The sequence below is a fragment of the Crinia signifera genome, chromosome 11 (assembly GCF_055691185.1).
Source record: "Crinia signifera chromosome 11, ASM5569118v1, whole genome shotgun sequence".
Lineage (NCBI taxonomy): Eukaryota > Metazoa > Chordata > Amphibia > Anura > Myobatrachidae > Crinia > Crinia signifera.
In genome coordinates, this window is record NC_139227.1 from 78,194,089 (window position 1) to 78,207,514 (window position 13,426).

General features: G+C 36.7%; 17 non-coding genes across 17 annotated transcripts; all 17 read left to right on the forward strand.

Annotated features, from left to right (window-relative positions):
- Positions 1-101: 101 nt before the first annotated feature.
- TRNAT-UGU (transfer RNA threonine (anticodon UGU)) lies at positions 102-174 on the forward strand. Its single transcript has one exon. It is a non-coding gene; the product is annotated as a tRNA-Thr (tRNA).
- Positions 175-472: 298 nt separating this feature from the next.
- Positions 473-545, forward strand: TRNAT-UGU (transfer RNA threonine (anticodon UGU)). The gene has a single exon. It is a non-coding gene; the product is annotated as a tRNA-Thr (tRNA).
- Positions 546-1,900: 1,355 nt separating this feature from the next.
- On the forward strand, positions 1,901-1,973 carry TRNAT-CGU (transfer RNA threonine (anticodon CGU)). The gene has a single exon. It is a non-coding gene; the product is annotated as a tRNA-Thr (tRNA).
- A 298-nt stretch (positions 1,974-2,271) lies between these two features.
- TRNAT-UGU (transfer RNA threonine (anticodon UGU)) lies at positions 2,272-2,344 on the forward strand. Its single transcript has one exon. It is a non-coding gene; the product is annotated as a tRNA-Thr (tRNA).
- Positions 2,345-2,642: 298 nt separating this feature from the next.
- On the forward strand, positions 2,643-2,715 carry TRNAT-UGU (transfer RNA threonine (anticodon UGU)). Its single transcript has one exon. It is a non-coding gene; the product is annotated as a tRNA-Thr (tRNA).
- A 1,355-nt stretch (positions 2,716-4,070) lies between these two features.
- On the forward strand, positions 4,071-4,147 carry TRNAT-CGU (transfer RNA threonine (anticodon CGU)). Its single transcript has one exon. It is a non-coding gene; the product is annotated as a tRNA-Thr (tRNA).
- A 635-nt stretch (positions 4,148-4,782) lies between these two features.
- Positions 4,783-4,855, forward strand: TRNAT-UGU (transfer RNA threonine (anticodon UGU)). The gene has a single exon. It is a non-coding gene; the product is annotated as a tRNA-Thr (tRNA).
- A 1,347-nt stretch (positions 4,856-6,202) lies between these two features.
- On the forward strand, positions 6,203-6,279 carry TRNAT-CGU (transfer RNA threonine (anticodon CGU)). The gene has a single exon. It is a non-coding gene; the product is annotated as a tRNA-Thr (tRNA).
- A 635-nt stretch (positions 6,280-6,914) lies between these two features.
- Positions 6,915-6,987, forward strand: TRNAT-CGU (transfer RNA threonine (anticodon CGU)). Its single transcript has one exon. It is a non-coding gene; the product is annotated as a tRNA-Thr (tRNA).
- A 298-nt stretch (positions 6,988-7,285) lies between these two features.
- Positions 7,286-7,358, forward strand: TRNAT-UGU (transfer RNA threonine (anticodon UGU)). Its single transcript has one exon. It is a non-coding gene; the product is annotated as a tRNA-Thr (tRNA).
- Positions 7,359-7,656: 298 nt separating this feature from the next.
- TRNAT-CGU (transfer RNA threonine (anticodon CGU)) lies at positions 7,657-7,729 on the forward strand. Its single transcript has one exon. It is a non-coding gene; the product is annotated as a tRNA-Thr (tRNA).
- Positions 7,730-9,084: 1,355 nt separating this feature from the next.
- On the forward strand, positions 9,085-9,157 carry TRNAT-UGU (transfer RNA threonine (anticodon UGU)). The gene has a single exon. It is a non-coding gene; the product is annotated as a tRNA-Thr (tRNA).
- A 639-nt stretch (positions 9,158-9,796) lies between these two features.
- On the forward strand, positions 9,797-9,869 carry TRNAT-CGU (transfer RNA threonine (anticodon CGU)). Its single transcript has one exon. It is a non-coding gene; the product is annotated as a tRNA-Thr (tRNA).
- Positions 9,870-10,167: 298 nt separating this feature from the next.
- On the forward strand, positions 10,168-10,240 carry TRNAT-UGU (transfer RNA threonine (anticodon UGU)). Its single transcript has one exon. It is a non-coding gene; the product is annotated as a tRNA-Thr (tRNA).
- A 298-nt stretch (positions 10,241-10,538) lies between these two features.
- Positions 10,539-10,611, forward strand: TRNAT-UGU (transfer RNA threonine (anticodon UGU)). The gene has a single exon. It is a non-coding gene; the product is annotated as a tRNA-Thr (tRNA).
- A 1,347-nt stretch (positions 10,612-11,958) lies between these two features.
- TRNAT-CGU (transfer RNA threonine (anticodon CGU)) lies at positions 11,959-12,031 on the forward strand. The gene has a single exon. It is a non-coding gene; the product is annotated as a tRNA-Thr (tRNA).
- Positions 12,032-12,330: 299 nt separating this feature from the next.
- On the forward strand, positions 12,331-12,403 carry TRNAT-UGU (transfer RNA threonine (anticodon UGU)). The gene has a single exon. It is a non-coding gene; the product is annotated as a tRNA-Thr (tRNA).
- Positions 12,404-13,426: the final 1,023 nt, after the last annotated feature.

The window sequence follows — 13,426 nt, forward strand, 5'->3', positions numbered from 1 at the left end:
TCAAGGAGCTACAATTTAAAATCCAAAATTAAATTTCAAATTTGATTTCTTTGAAACCCCACAAATGCATGAATTTTTTTTAAACATATATTCTCATGTAAGGCTTCATAGCTCAGGGGTTAGAGCACTGGTCTTGTAAACCAGGGGTCGTGAGTTCAAATCTCACTGGGGCCTACCAGTTCTTTATTGTTACATCTACTAAAACTTAATTTGCATGACGGTATGTACAGTGATCTTAATTTGCATGACAGTATATACAGTGGTCTTCTCAAGTCTCAAGTGAGAAGATCTATTTCAAGTTTAATGTGTGCATTTAGCATGGAGATTGCAAATGATTCAGAATCAGTCATTTGTAAACAGTGTCCATTGGGTCAAGGAGCTACAATTTAAAATCCAAAATTAAATTTCAAATTTGATTTCTTTGAAACCCCACAAATGCATGAATTTTTTTTAAACATACATTCTCATGTAAGGCTTCATAGCTCAGGGGTTAGAGCACTGGTCTTGTAAACCAGGGGTCGTGAGATCAAATCTTACTGGGGCCTACCAGTTGTTTATTGTTACATCTACTAAAACTTAATTTGCATGACGGTATGTACAGTGATCTTAATTTGCATGACAGTATATACAGTGGTCTTCTCAAGTCTCAAGTGAGAAGATCTATTTCAAGTTCAATGTGTGCATTTAGCATGGAGATTGAAAATGATTCAGAATCAGTCATTTGTAAACAGTGTCCATTGGGTCAAGGAGCTACAAATTAAAATCCAAAATTAAATTTCAAATTTGATTTCTTTGAAACCCCACAAATGCATGATTTTTTTTCAAACATACAGTCTCATGTAAGGCTTCATAGCTCAGGGGTTAGAGTGAGTTCAAATCTCACTGGGGCCTACCAGTTCTTTATTGTTACAGCTACTAAAAATTAATTTGCATGACCATATGTAAAGTAGTTTTTTAAAGTCGAAAGTAAAGAGATCTATTTCAATTTGTTCACATACTTTGATAGTCAATTTGGAGCATCACTTAAGACGTTCATTCTATTTTTCTGACTGTTTTCAATTGCATGTCTCATATCTTTATTGTTCAACCAATTCTATGCATGCCCCAAGCATAGCTATGCATCCAAACTCCTTGAGCTCATTGTTTACAACCTCTTCCTACCTATCTGTCCATTGCCTATCTGTCTCCTCTCAGGACTCTACCTCACTCCTCTTCCACTAATAGTATGTTTCCCGCAAGGTTCTTTTCTTTGTCCTCTCCTTTTCTTTTTGTATGCATCCTCTTTAGTTGAGCTCATTAGCTTTTTTGACTGACAATATCATCTTTTTGCTGCTGATACTCAAATCTACCTTGTATCCCCAGACTTTTACTCACTCGTATCTCCACCAGTCTATCAGCTATCTCTTCTTGGATGTCCCAGCGCTTTGTGAAACTAAACACGTCTAAGACTGACCTGATTATCTTACCACCCTCCACACTGCGTCATCTTCCACAACTGCATTATATATTGATGGCACTACAGACTCTTCTAGTTCTCCTTTCTCACTTTCTCCTCTCCCATTTACATCTATGACCTTATCTCCCTTTAAATTCCCACATTTTCTCATTACCACTCCTGCCAATTGCTTACTTTCTACCACTCATGCCTCCAAGACTCTTTACTGTTTTGTTTTTTGCAAATTTGTTTATGTGCTCTGTAATTGGACAACGCAGATCCCTTGTGGCACTAAATACAGAATAATAATATTTCTTAAACACTCTCATTGGAAATATATCATGGAGTTTCATTTGAAAAAAAGTGTACATTGGCATGAATTGCCAAAAAATGTACAATTTGCAATTAATTATGTTCCTCCAGTACACAGACACCATATATGTCTAGAAATAAATGCACCTCCATGGCTCCATAGCTCAGGGGTTAGAGCACTGGTCTCGTAAACCAGGGGTCGTGAGTTCAAGTCTCACTGGGGCCTTCCAGTTCTTTATTGTTTCATTTACAAAAACTTAATTTGCATGACAGCATGTACAGTGATCTTAATTTGCATGACAGTATATACAGTGGTCTTCTCAAGTCTCAAGTGAGAAGATCTATTTCAAGTTCAATGTGTGCATTTAGCATGGAGATTGCAAATGATTCAGAATCAGTCATTTGTAAACAGTGTCCATTGGGTCAAGGAGCTACAATTTAAAATCCAAAATTAAATTTCAAATTTGATTTCTTTGAAACCCCACAAATGCATGAATTTTTTTTAAACATACATTCTCATGTAAGGCTTCATAGCTCAGGGGTTAGAGCACTGGTCTTGTAAACCAGGGGTCGTGAGTTCAAATCTCACTGGGGCCTACCAGTTCTTTATTGTTACATCTACTAAAACTTAATTTGCATGACGGTATGTACAGTGATCTTAATTTGCATGACAGTATATACAGTGGTCTTCTCAAGTCTCAAGTGAGAAGATCTATTTCAAGTTCAATGTGTGCATTTAGCATGGAGATTGCAAATGATTCAGAATCAGTCATTTGTAAACAGTGTCCATTGGGTCAAGGAGCTACAATTTAAAATCCAAAATTAAATTTCAAATTTGATTTCTTTGAAACCCCACAAATGCATAAATTTTTTTTAAACATACATTCTCATGTAAGGCTTCATAGCTCAGGGGTTAGAGCACTGGTCTTGTAAACCAGGGGTCGTGAGTTCAAATCTCACTGGGGCCTACCAGTTGTTTATTGTTACATCTACTAAAACTTAATTTGCATGACGGTATGTACAGTGATCTTAATTTGCATGACAGTATATACAGTGGTCTTCTCAAGTCTCAAGTGAGAAGATCTATTTCAAGTTCAATGTGTGCATTTAGCATGGAGATTGAAAATGATTCAGAATCAGTCATTTGTAAACAGTGTCCATTGGGTCAAGGAGCTACAAATTAAAATCCAAAATTAAATTTCAAATTTGATTTCTTTGAAACCCCACAAATGCATGATTTTTTTTCAAACATACAGTCTCATGTAAGGCTTCATAGCTCAGGGGTTAGAGTGAGTTCAAATCTCACTGGGGCCTACCAGTTCTTTATTGTTACAGCTACTAAAAATTAATTTGCATGACCATATGTAAAGTAGTTTTTTAAAGTCGAAAGTAAAGAGATCTATTTCAATTTGTTCACATACTTTGATAGTCAATTTGGAGCATCACTTAAGACGTTCATTCTATTTTTCTGACTGTTTTCAATTGCATGTCTCATATCTTTATTGTTCAACCAATTCTATGCATGCCCCAAGCATAGCTATGCATCCAAACTCCTTGAGCTCATTGTTTACAACCTCTTCCTACCTATCTGTCCATTGCCTATCTGTCTCCTCTCAGGACTCTACCTCACTCCTCTTCCACTAATAGTATGTTTCCCGCAAGGTTCTTTTCTTTGTCCTCTCCTTTTCTTTTTGTATGCATCCTCTTTAGTTGAGCTCATTAGCTTTTTTGACTGACAATATCATCTTTTTGCTGCTGATACTCAAATCTACCTTGTATCCCCAGACTTTTACTCACTCGTATCTCCACCAGTCTATCAGCTATCTCTTCTTGGATGTCCCAGCGCTTTGTGAAACTAAACACGTCTAAGACTGACCTGATTATCTTACCACCCTCCACACTGCGTCATCTTCCACAACTGCATTATATATTGATGGCACTACAGACTCTTCTAGTTCTCCTTTCTCACTTTCTCCTCTCCCATTTACATCTATGACCTTATCTCCCTTTAAATTCCCACATTTTCTCATTACCACTCCTGCCAATTGCTTACTTTCTACCACTCATGCCTCCAAGACTCTTTACTGTTTTGTTTTTTTGCAAATTTGTTTATGTGCTCTGTAATTTGACAACGCAGATCCCTTGTGGCACTAAATACAGAATAATAATATTTCTTAAACACTCTCATTGGAAATATATCATAGAGTTTCATTTGAAAAAAGTGTACATTGGCATGAATTGCCAAAAAATGTACAATTTGCAATTGATTATGTTCCTCCAGTACACAGACACCATATATGTCTAGAAATTAATGCACCTCCATGGCTCCATAGCTCAGGGGTTAGAGCACTGGTCTCGTAAACCAGGGGTCGTGAGTTCAAGTCTCACTTGGGCGTTCCAGTTCTTTATTGTTTCATTTACAAAAACTTAATTTGCATGACAGCATGTACAGTGATCTTAATTTGCATGACAGTATATACAGTGGTCTTCTCAAGTCTCAAGTGAGAAGATCTATTTCAAGTTCAATGTGTGCATTTAGCACAGAGATTGCAAATGATTCAGAATCAGTCATTTGTAAACAGTGTCCATTGGGTCAAGGAGCTACAAATTAAAATCCAAAATTAAATTTCAAATTTGATTTCTTTGAAACCCCACAAATGCATGATTTTGTTTTAAACATACATTCTCATGTAAGGCTTCATAGCTCAGGGGTTAGAGCACTGGTCTTGTAAACCAGGGGTCGTACCAGTTCTTTATTGTTACATCTACTAAAACTTAATTTGCATGACAGCATGTACAGTGATCTTAATTTGCATGACAGTATATACAGTGGTCGTCTAAAGTGAGAAGATCTATTTCAAGTTCAATGTGTGCATTTAGCATGGAGATTGCAAATGATTCAGAATCGGCCATTTGTAAACAGTGTCCATTGGGTCAAAGAGCTACAAATTAAAATCAAAAATTAAATTTCAAATTTGATTTCTTTGAAACCCCACAAATGCATGATTTTTTTTTAAACATAGAGTCTCATGTCAGGCTTCATAGCTCAGGGGTTAGAGCACTGGTCTTGTAAACCAGGGGTCGTGAGTTCAAATCTCCCTGGGGCCTACCAGTTGTTTATTTACTAAAACTTAATTTGCATGACGGTATGTACAGTGATCTTAATTTGCATGACAGTATATACAGTGGTCTTCTCAAGTCTCAAGTGAGAAGATCTATTTCAAGTTCAATGTGTGCATTTAGCATGGAGATTGAAAATGATTCAGAATCAGTCATTTGTAAACAGTGTCCATTGGGTCAAGGAGCTACAAATTAAAATCCAAAATTAAATTTCAAATTTGATTTCTTTGAAACCCCACAAATGCATGATTTTTTTTCAAACATACAGTCTCATGTAAGGCTTCATAGCTCAGGGGTTAGAGTGAGTTCAAATCTCACTGGGGCCTACCAGTTCTTTATTGTTACAGCTACTAAAAATTAATTTGCATGACCATATGTAAAGTAGTTTTTTAAAGTCGAAAGTAAAGAGATCTATTTCAATTTGTTCACATACTTTGATAGTCAATTTGGAGCATCACTTAAGACGTTCATTCTATTTTTCTGACTGTTTTCAATTGCATGTCTCATATCTTTATTGTTCAACCAATTCTATGCATGCCCCAAGCATAGCTATGCATCCAAACTCCTTGAGCTCATTGTTTACAACCTCTTCCTACCTATCTGTCCATTGCCTATCTGTCTCCTCTCAGGACTCTACCTCACTCCTCTTCCACTAATAGTATGTTTCCCGCAAGGTTCTTTTCTTTGTCCTCTCCTTTTCTTTTTGTATGCATCCTCTTTAGTTGAGCTCATTAGCTTTTTTGACTGACAATATCATCTTTTTGCTGCTGATACTCAAATCTACCTTGTATCCCCAGACTTTTACTCACTCGTATCTCCACCAGTCTATCAGCTATCTCTTCTTGGATGTCCCAGCGCTTTGTGAAACTAAACACGTCTAAGACTGACCTGATTATCTTACCACCCTCCACACTGCGTCATCTTCCACAACTGCATTATATATTGATGGCACTACAGACTCTTCTAGTTCTCCTTTCTCACTTTCTCCTCTCCCATTTACATCTATGACCTTATCTCCCTTTAAATTCCCACATTTTCTCATTACCACTCCTGCCAATTGCTTACTTTCTACCACTCATGCCTCCAAGACTCTTTACTGTTTTGTTTTTTTGCAAATTTGTTTATGTGCTCTGTAATTTGACAACGCAGATCCCTTGTGGCACTAAATACAGAATAATAATATTTCTTAAACACTCTCATTGGAAATATATCATAGAGTTTCATTTGAAAAAAGTGTACATTGGCATGAATTGCCAAAAAATGTACAATTTGCAATTGATTATGTTCCTCCAGTACACAGACACCATATATGTCTAGAAATTAATGCACCTCCATGGCTCCATAGCTCAGGGGTTAGAGCACTGGTCTCGTAAACCAGGGGTCGTGAGTTCAAGTCTCACTTGGGCGTTCCAGTTCTTTATTGTTTCATTTACAAAAACTTAATTTGCATGACAGCATGTACAGTGATCTTAATTTGCATGACAGTATATACAGTGGTCTTCTCAAGTCTCAAGTGAGAAGATCTATTTCAAGTTCAATGTGTGCATTTAGCACAGAGATTGCAAATGATTCAGAATCAGTCATTTGTAAACAGTGTCCATTGGGTCAAGGAGCTACAAATTAAAATCCAAAATTAAATTTCAAATTTGATTTCTTTGAAACCCCACAAATGCATGATTTTGTTTTAAACATACATTCTCATGTAAGGCTTCATAGCTCAGGGGTTAGAGCACTGGTCTTGTAAACCAGGGGTCGTACCAGTTCTTTATTGTTACATCTACTAAAACTTAATTTGCATGACAGCATGTACAGTGATCTTAATTTGCATGACAGTATATACAGTGGTCGTCTAAAGTGAGAAGATCTATTTCAAGTTCAATGTGTGCATTTAGCATGGAGATTGCAAATGATTCAGAATCGGCCATTTGTAAACAGTGTCCATTGGGTCAAAGAGCTACAAATTAAAATCCAAAATTAAATTTCAAATTTGATTTCTTTGAAACCCCACAAATGCATGATTTTTTTTTAAACATAGAAACTCATGTCAGGCTTCATAGCTCAGGGGTTAGAGCACTGGTCTCGTAAACCAGGGGTCGTGAGTTCAAATCTCACTGGGGCCTACCAGTTCTTTATTGTTACATCTACTAAAACTTAATTTGCATGACAGTATGTACAGTGATCTTAATTTGCATGACAGTATATACAGTGGTCTTCTCAAGTCTCAAGTGAGAAGATCTATTTCAAGTTCAATGTGTGCATTTAGCATGGAGATTGCAAATGATTCAGAATCAGTCATTTGTAAACAGTGTCCATTGGGTCAAGGAGCTACAATTTAAAATCCAAAATTAAATTTCAAATTTGATTTCTTTGAAACCCCACAAATGCATGAATTTTTTTTAAACATACATTCTCATGTAAGGCTTCATAGCTCAGGGGTTAGAGCACTGGTCTTGTAAACCAGGGGTCGTGAGTTCAAATCTCACTGGGGCCTACCAGTTGTTTATTGTTACATCTACTAAAACTTAATTTGCATGACGGTATGTACAGTGATCTTAATTTGCATGACAGTATATACAGTGGTCTTCTCAAGTCTCAAGTGAGAAGATCTATTTCAAGTTCAATGTGTGCATTTAGCATGGAGATTGCAAATGATTCAGAATCAGTCATTTGTAAACAGTGTCCATTGGGTCAAGGAGCTACAAATTAAAATCCAAAATTAAATTTCAAATTTGATTTCTTTGAAACCCCACAAATGCATGATTTTTTTTTAAACATACAGTCTCATGTCAGGCTTCATAGCTCAGGGGTTAGAGCACTGGTCTCGTAAACCAGGGGTCGTGAGTTCAAATCTCACTGGGGCCTACCAGTTCTTTATTGTTACATCTACTCAAACTTAATTTGCATGACAGTATGTACAGTGATCTTAATTTGCATGACAGTATATACAGTGGTCTTCTCAAGTCTCAAGTGAGAAGATCTATTTCAAGTTCAATGTGTGCATTTAGCATGGAGATTGCAAATGATTCAGAATCAGTCATTTGTAAACAGTGTCCATTGGGTCAAGGAGCTACAAATTAAAATCCAAAATTAAATTTCAAATTTGATTTCTTTGAAACCCCACAAATGCATGATTTTTTTTTAAACATACATTCTCATGTAAGGCTTCATAGCTCAGGGGTTAGAGTGAGTTCAAATCTCACTGGGGCCTACCCGTTCTTTATTGTTACAGCTACTAACAATTAATTTGCATGACCATATGTAAAGTAGTTTCATCAAGTCGAAAGTAAAGAGATCTATTTCAATTTGTTCACATACTTTGATAGTCAATTTGGAGCATCACTTAAGACGTTCATTCTATTTTTCTGACTGTTTTCAATTGCATGTCTCATATCTTTATTGTTCAACCAATTCTATGCATGCCCCAAGCATAGCTATGCATCCAAACTCCTTGAGCTCATTGTTTACAACCTCTTCCTACCTATCTGTCCATTGCCTATCTGTCTCCTCTCAGGACTCTACCTCACTCCTCTTCCACTAATAGTATGTTTCCCGCAAGGTTCTTTTCTTTGTCCTCTCATTTTCTTTTTGTATGCATCCTCTTTAGTTGAGCTCATTAGCTTTTTTGACTGACAATATCATCTTTTTGCTGCTGATACTCAAATCTACCTTGTATCCCCAGACTTTTACTCACTCGTATCTCCACCAGTCTATCAGCTATCTCTTCTTGGATGTCCCAGCGCTTTGTGAAACTAAACACGTCTAAGACTGACCTGATTATCTTACCACCCTCCACACTGCGTCATCTTCCACAACTGCATTATATATTAATGGCACTACAGACTCTTCTAGTTCTCCTTTCTCACTTTCTCCTCTCCCATTTACATCTATGACCTTATCTCCCTTTAAATTCCCACATTTTCTTATTACCACTCCTGCCAATTGCTTATTTTCTACCACTTATGCCTCCAAGACTCTTTACTGTTTTGTTTTTTTGCAAATTTGTTTATGTGCTCTGTAATTTGACAACGCAGATCCCTTGTGGCACTAAATACAGAATAATAATATTTCTTAAACACTCTCATTGGAAATATATCATAGAGTTTCATTTGAAAAAAGTGTACATTGGCATGAATTGCCAAAAAATGTACAATTTGCAATTGATTATGTTCCTCCAGTACACAGACACCATATATGTCTAGAAATTAATGCACCTCCATGGCTCCATAGCTCAGGGGTTAGAGCACTGGTCTTGTAAACCAGGGGTCGTGAGTTCAAGTCTCACTTGGGCCTTCCAGTTCTTTATTGTTTCATTTACAAAAACTTAATTTGCATGACAGCATGTACAGTGATCTTAATTTGCATGACAGTATATACAGTGGTCTTCTCAAGTCTCAAGTGAGAAGATCTATTTCAAGTTCAATGTGTGCATTTAGCACGGAGATTGCAAATGATTCAGAATCAGTCATTTGTAAACAGTGTCCATTGGGTCAAGGAGCTACAAATTAAAATCCAAAATTAAATTTCAAATTTGATTTCTTTAAAACCCCACAAATGCATGATTTTGTTTTAAACATACATTCTCATGTAAGGCTTCATAGCTCAGGGGTTAGAGCACTGGTCTTGTAAACCAGGGGTCGTACCAGTTCTTTATTGTTACATCTACTAAAACTTAATTTGCATGACAGCATGTACAGTGATCTTAATTTGCATGACAGTATATACAGTGGTCGTCTAAAGTGAGAAGATCTATTTCAAGTTCAATGTGTGCATTTAGCATGGAGATTGCAAATGATTCAGAATCGGCCATTTGTAAACAGTGTCCATTGGGTCAAAGAGCTACAAATTAAAATCAAAAATTAAATTTCAAATTTGATTTCTTTGAAACCCCACAAATGCATGATTTTTTTTTAAACATATAGTCTCATGTCAGGCTTCATAGCTCAGGGGTTAGAGCACTGGTCTCGTAAACCAGGGGTCGTGAGTTCAAATCTCACTGGGGCCTACCAGTTCTTTATTGTTACATCTACTAAAACTTAATTTGCATGACAGCATGTACAGTGATCTTAATTTGCATGACACTATATACAGTGGTCTTCTCAAGTCTCAAGTGAGAAGATCTATTTCAAGTTCAATGTGAGCATTTAGCATGGAGATTGCAAATGATTCAGAATCAGTCATTTGTAAACAGTGTCCATTGGGTCAAGGAGCTACAATTTAAAATCCAAAATTAAATTTCAAATTTGATTTCTTTGAAACCCCACAAATGCATGAATTTTTTTTAAACATACATTCTCATGTAAGGCTTCATAGCTCAGGGGTTAGAGCACTGGTCTTGTAAACCAGGGGTCGTGAGTTCAAATCTCACTGGGGCCTACCAGTTCTTTATTGTTACATCTACTAAAACTTAATTTGCATGACGGTATGTACAGTGATCTTAATTTGCATGACAGTATATACAGTGGTCTTCTCAAGTCTCAAGTGAGAAGATCTATTTCAAGTTCAATGTGTGCATTTAGCATGGAGATTGCAAATGATTCAGAATCAGTCATTTGTAAACAGTGTCCATTGGGTCAAGGAGCTACAATTTAAAATCCAAAATTAAATTTCGAATTTGATTTCTTTGAAACCCCACAAATGCATGAATTTTTTTGAAACATACATTCTCATGTAAGGCTTCATAGCTCAGGGGTTAGAGCACTGGTCTTGTAAACCAGGGGTCGTGACTTCAAATCTCACTGGGGCCTACCAGTTCTTTATTGTTACATCTACTAAAACTTAATTTGCATGACGGTATGTACAGTGATCTTAATTTGCATGACAGTATATACAGTGGTCTTCTCAAGTGAGAAGATCTATTTCAAGTTCAATGTGTGCATTTAGCATGGAGATTGAAAATGATTCAGAATCAGTCATTTGTAAACAGTGTCCATTGGGTCAAGGAGCTACAAATTAAAATCCAAAATTAAATTTCAAATTTGATTTCTTTGAAACCCCACAAATGCATGATTTTTTTTCAAACATACAGTCTCATGTAAGGCTTCATAGCTCAGGGGTTAGAGTGAGTTCAAATCTCACTGGGGCCTACCAGTTCTTTATTGTTACAGCTACTAAAAATTAATTTGCATGACCATATGTAAAGTAGTTTTTTAAAGTCGAAAGTAAAGAGATCTATTTCAATTTGTTCACATACTTTGATAGTCAATTTGGAGCATCACTTAAGACGTTCATTCTATTTTTCTGACTGTTTTCAATTGCATGTCTCATATCTTTATTGTTCAACCAATTCTATGCATGCCCCAAGCATAGCTATGCATCCAAACTCCTTGAGCTCATTGTTTACAACCTCTTCCTACCTATCTGTCCATTGCCTATCTGTCTCCTCTCAGGACTCTACCTCACTCCTCTTCCACTAATAGTATGTTTCCCGCAAGGTTCTTTTCTTTGTCCTCTCCTTTTCTTTTTGTATGCATCCTCTTTAGTTGAGCTCATTAGCTTTTTTGACTGACAATATCATCTTTTTGCTGCTGATACTCAAATCTACCTTGTATCCCCAGACTTTTACTCACTCGTATCTCCACCAGTCTATCAGCTATCTCTTCTTGGATGTCCCAGCGCTTTGTGAAACTAAACACGTCTAAGACTGACCTGATTATCTTACCACCCTCCACACTGCGTCATCTTCCACAACTGCATTATATATTGATGGCACTACAGACTCTTCTAGTTCTCCTTTCTCACTTTCTCCTCTCCCATTTACATCTATGACCTTATCTCCCTTTAAATTCCCACATTTTCTCATTACCACTCCTGCCAATTGCTTACTTTCTACCACTCATGCCTCCAAGACTCTTTACTGTTTTGTTTTTTGCAAATTTGTTTATGTGCTCTGTAATTGGACAACGCAGATCCCTTGTGGCACTAAATACAGAATAATAATATTTCTTAAACACTCTCATTGGAAATATATCATGGAGTTTCATTTGAAAAAAGTGTACATTGGCATGAATTGCCAAAAAATGTACAATTTGCAATTAATTATGTTCCTCCAGTACACAGACACCATATATGTCTAGAAATAAATGCACCTCCATGGCTCTATAGCTCAGGGGTTAGAGCACTGGTCTCGTAAACCAGGGGTCGTGAGTTCAAGTCTCACTGGGGCCTTCCAGTTCTTTATTGTTTCATTTACAAAAACTTAATTTGCATGACAGCATGTACAGTGATCTTAATTTGCATGACAGTATATACAGTGGTCTTCTCAAGTCTCAAGTGAGAAGATCTATTTCAAGTTCAATGTGTGCATTTAGCATGGAGATTGCAAATGATTCAGAATCAGTCATTTGTAAACAGTGTCCATTGGGTCAAGGAGCTACAAATTAAAATCCAAAATTAAATTTCAAATTTGATTTCTTTGAAACCCCACAAATGCATGATTTTTTTTTTAAACATATATTCTCATGTAAGGCTTCATAGCTCAGGGGTTAGAGCACTGGTCTTGTAAACCAGGGGTCGTGACTTCAAATCTCACTGGGGCCTACCAGTTCTTTATTGTTACATCTACTAAAACTTAATTTGCATGACAGTATGTACAGTGATCTTAATTTGCATGACAGTATATACAGTGGTCTTCTCAAGTCTCAAGTGAGAAGATCTATTTCAAGTTCAATGTGTGCATTTAGCATGGAGATTGAAAATGATTCAGAATCAGTCATTTGTAAACAGTGTCCATTGGGTCAAGGAGCTACAAATTAAAATCCAAAATTAAATTTCAAATTTGATTTCTTTGAAACCCCACAAATGCATGATTTTTTTTCAAACATACAGTCTCATGTAAGGCTTCATAGCTCAGGGGTTAGAGTGAGTTCAAATCTCACTGGGGCCTACCAGTTCTTTATTGTTACAGCTACTAAAAATTAATTTGCATGACCATATGTAAAGTAGTTTTTTAAAGTCGAAAGTAAAGAGATCTATTTCATTTTGTTCACATACTTTGATAGTCAATTTGGAGCATCACTTAAGATGTTCATTCTATTTTTCTGACTGTTTTCAATTGCATGTCTCATATCTTTATTGTTCAACCAATTCTATGCATGCCCCAAGCATAGCTATGCATCCAAACTCCTTGAGCTCATTGTTTACAACCTCTTCCTACCTATCTGTCCATTGCCTATCTGTCTCCTCTCAGGACTCTACCTCACCCCTCTTCCACTAATAGTATGTTTCCCGCAAGGTTCTTTTCTTTGTCCTCTCCTTTTCTTTTTGTATGCATCCTCTTTAGTTGAGCTCATTAGCTTTTTTGACTGACAATATCATCTTTTTGCTGCTGATACTCAAATCTACCTTGTCTCCCCAGACTTTTACTCACTCGTATCTCCACCAGTCTATCAGCTATCTCTTCTTGGATGTCCCAGTGCTTTGTGAAACTAAACACGTCTAAGACTGACCTGATTATCTTACCACCCTAAACACTGCGTCATCTTCCACAACTGCATTATATATTGATGGCACTACAGACTCTTCTAGTTCTCACTTTCTCCTCTCCCATTTACATCTATGACC